Raw genomic sequence first — 4,347 nt, 5'->3', positions numbered from 1 at the left:
GTTGCCTGCAGCCACTAGGAAGAGAACCTCAGTTCCAATCTCATATGCCAGCCAAATGAATACAGTGGTACCTTGGGTTAAGAACTTAATTCGTTCTGGAGGTCCGTTCTTAACCTGAGGTACCACTTTAGCTAATGGGGCCTCCTGTTGCTGCTGCGCCGCCGCTGCATGATTTCTGTTCTCATCCTGAAGCAAAGTTCTTAACTCGATGTACTGTTTCTGGGTTAGTGGAGTCTGTAACCTGAAGCGTCTGTAACCCGAGGTACCACTGTACTCAACATTGGAGGTAGTACTTAACGACACACATAAAGAATCTATATCACACTTAATTTGTTTCCCATAGGCAAGTTCAGAACTTTTGGCAAGTAAGAGACATGGAAAAGAGAATAAATCAAGTGACAAAGCATGGGGATTGGAGTTAGCTGGCTAGCACAGGAAGGGAGAAGACAGGGGCTTTGTGGGAGGTATGAAGAGCCCTGGCCAAATGTTAGCTCTGGCCCCAATGAGTTATAGAAACCCCTGAACATTGCAGATCCCCATCCTGCCTCAAGCGAGAGGCATAAAGCCAGTCACAGGGGTCAGTCACCAGATTGAAGAGAGTTCCTGGAGCCCAGAATTATGGGCAGACTAAGGACTAAGAGACTACAGACTAAGGACTGTAGGAGTTGAGGTCTTACAGACTGCATGACACATGGAGAAAGAAACCAAATCCATACTCTCTTCAGGAATCAAGGAAACTATTCCCAGACCTAGTTTAAGCTGCCTTGTGACAACTGGATACCTACATTCTGTATATTCACAGATGCAGTGGAAGAGCAGAAAAGCTGTGTGGTATTAGGGCACACACAACTTAAGCTTCCACAGTGAAAAAGCAGCTTTAGGTGGACAGGGAATGCTTGAATGGTGTGGGCTGAATGAAATTGAAACTGTCAGCGGGCAGTGCCCTGCACAACCTCCTTGCCCTCCTGATGACAGAAATAGACTGTTGCACTTGAGAGCAATCCCGGAAAGTCTGCAGCTCTAGGAATTTAATGCACAAAACTTTTGCTTGTCCCTCAATGGAATCTTTCACTCTATTCTTTTTTTGCATGGAGAACTGGCAAACCTGGGATTCTAAGTTTAGAGCACAGATGCATCTTTAGAAATAAATGTGTTAAGAGATTTGTCAAGTTTTAAACTAGCTCAGGTTTCACTGTCCTTTCCTCAAGGACACTTAAGAAATACGGACAGTCGTGGCTGTATTGCAAGGGCACCAAGACCTCACACACTTCTTGTGGTAGCTGTAGATGTCTTTCAAGGCAAATGATGTTGGTGAAAAGCTGCCAGTAGCAGTGTCAGGACATTGTTTACATTCTTTTCCCTGTCCAAACCATTTTGAGGTGGTGCCTGCAATGAGATCTTAAAATCCTTATGTAAAAGCACTGGGCTGTACTCAACCAACTTGTTGTGCAAGCAGAAAGCAGCACGAAGACTCTCATTCTACTCTGGAGGGCAGGGGGAACCCCCAGAAGAGCACACCAGGTTTGTTGTTTAGTCGTGTCCGACTCTTCGTGACCCCATGGACCAGAGCACGCCAGGCACTCCTGTCTTCGCACGCCAGGTTAGGATATGGGAAATGGTTCCATTGGGTGAGCAGAAATGCTACACTGGCAAAATAATCTCCTGAGCACTACACTGAATGCAACACACTTGCTTTTAGGCTAGCTGTGGGATTCCACTTTTGAGGACTTTGTGGGTTGCACAGCACTCTGCTATAACACCTAGATTCTGAAACAGAGGAGCAAGACCGAAGGAAGCACAAGTCGAAAGCGTATGCACCTCCTCAACAGGGAATCTTTTTCTCGCTAACCAATCTATGGCACAGCAAAGTTTGAGGAACGAACTGCTTTGACAAAAGTCCCTCAGGCAAAGCCTGGAGGAATTACCGTATTTTTTGTTCTATAAGACTCACTTTTTCCCTCCTAAAAAGTAAGGGGAAATGTGTGTGCGTCTTATGGAGCGAATGCAGGCTGCGCAGCTATCCCAGAAGCCAGAACAGCAAGAGGGATTGCTGCTTTCACTGCGCAGCGATCCCTCTTGCTGTTCTGGCTTCTGGGATTCAGAATATTTTTTTTCTTGTTTTCCTCCTCCAAAAACTAGGTGCGTCTTGTGGTCTGGTGCGTCTTATAGAGCGAAAAATACAGTAGGTAGGTCCTCTATTCTCCTTTTCGGACATTAGTGCCAATCTCAGCTAGATTCACTCCTTTTCCTACTACAGTGGTACCTCAGGTTAAAAACTTAATTCGTTCTCGTGGTCTGTTCTTAACCTGAAACTGTTCTTAACCTGAAGCACCACTTTAGCTAATGGGGCCTGCTGCGCCGCCAGAGCACGATTTCTGTTCTCATCCTGAAGCAAAGTTCTTAACCCAAGGTAATATTTCTGGGTTAGTGGAGTCTGTAACCCGAAGCGTATGTAACCTGGAGCGTATGTAACCCAAGGTACCACTGTATATTTATGCAGCCTATTTTTCCCAATACAAAGTCAGTTATTAGCCCTGTGGCTGTCAAGGCCACGCAGGTTTATTATTGGTTCCCACTTGCTTGGAGAGAAACAAGCCATGAGCACTGGGTTCAGATAGAACACTAAGCCAATGTTGTGGTTTGCTTGCTCCCAAGCTTAACCAAGGGAGGATCGAGACAGGCACAGCAAGCTGCCCATTCAAAACTGGCTTTTCAGGATGACACTTACAGCAGATGGGGGACATCTGGCCCTCCAAATGTTGCTGAACTACAACTCCAATCGCCCCGAGTGATTGGCAATGCTTGCTGGGGCTGGTGAGAGGTGGGGGCTCCTTAAACTTCTCCCCTCAAGGGGGAAGTTTAAAGGCGCCCCCAGCCGCGAACCCCTCAATGGAAAGTGTGACGGAGCCTGCACCTCCCCAGCTGAGCTGCCCCAATCCAGCTCCTACTCCCGTGCAAGCAGGAGCGGGGGCATTCAAAACAGAAGTGTGGCACTGAAAAAGGAAGTGTAACACTCAAAACAGAACAGTTCAGATTCTGAAAAAAGCTCGCAAAACGGAACACCTACTTACGGCTTTGCGGCGTTCAATTTCCAAGTTGTTCGTGAACTAAGCTGTTCAAAAACCGAGGTACCACTGTACGGTGGTACTTTGAGTTACAAACTCCACTAACCTGGACGTTACCTCGAGTTGAGAACTTTGACCCAGGATGAGAACAGAAATTGTGTGCCGGCGGCGCAGCGGCAGCAAGAGGCCCCATTAGCAAAAGCACGCCTCTAGTTAAGAACAGTTTCAGGTTCAGAACGGACCTCCGGAACGAATTAAGTTCGTAACTAGAGGTACCACTGTAATGGCTTACAGTCAGTGGTTTTTTTTTCTAAAAAAAATGTTTAGGGGTACTCTCATTTTCCTACTCATATAGCAATACTGCCCCTCAACTTCTTTAAAGTGGCATTTTGTTCACGCACTGAGATTACCTCAAAGCCCTCATAAGGTGGATGGCTTGGTTCAATGTGCAGAAATATTAACGTGTGCATTTCACATTTACATACCGGAAGGATATCAAACAGGCATCTTGCATATATTCTATAGGAAGGGCAGCTAGTACTCTCCAGATGTTGTGGATTACAACTCTCATCATCTGTGAACACTGGCTGTGCTGGCTGGGGCTTTGGGAAGTCATGGTCCAACTTCTGGGAAACGCAATGCCAGCTACCCGCATTGTATAGTTAGCATTCATCTCCTGAAATTGTGAAAGGCCTGACCCAGTTACAGGAAAGCATTGCAGCATAGAGTCCTGGGGAATTAGAATTTCTTTATTTTACCATAATGAGATTTGACCGTCTCAATTTGCATCCCATATTGAAAATAAAAACCGACTTCAGTAATAGAGGCGTAGCTCAGAGCCTGCCCCAAGCTTCCAAATGAAAGCCTAGGTATTTGGGTGGCTTGAAGAGTTTCAGGCCCCCACAAACACAGCTCACTTGGAAGGGAGATTTTGTGAGGAGACTACCAACATACAGCAGTTATACAAGTTTTCATAGAAGTTTAGTGTCCCGTGCATTAGAGGAGTGGGCTAACATGTTTTGCATATTTTATTTACTCCTCCCTTCCCTCTCCAGTGTGAGAAGGCAGCTTTTAACCCACTTCTCTAGGGGTTTTTAGATAATACTAGAAAGCTAGGAGCACTCACTTCTCAAACCCATACAGGTCACCAAGGGAGGACCTTTTTTAAGTGTTTCCAAGCAAAGCAGCTTACTGAAGCCTTACGGAGTCACAGACGGTTAATAAAGGCCAGCTATAAAAACTCAAGAGCACCACAATATTTTCTATTCACAAGGAAAAAAGC

Source organism: Podarcis muralis, chromosome 2 (genome assembly GCF_964188315.1).
Source record: "Podarcis muralis chromosome 2, rPodMur119.hap1.1, whole genome shotgun sequence".
Lineage (NCBI taxonomy): Eukaryota > Metazoa > Chordata > Lepidosauria > Squamata > Lacertidae > Podarcis > Podarcis muralis.
This window is presented reverse-complemented; position numbering follows the sequence as displayed.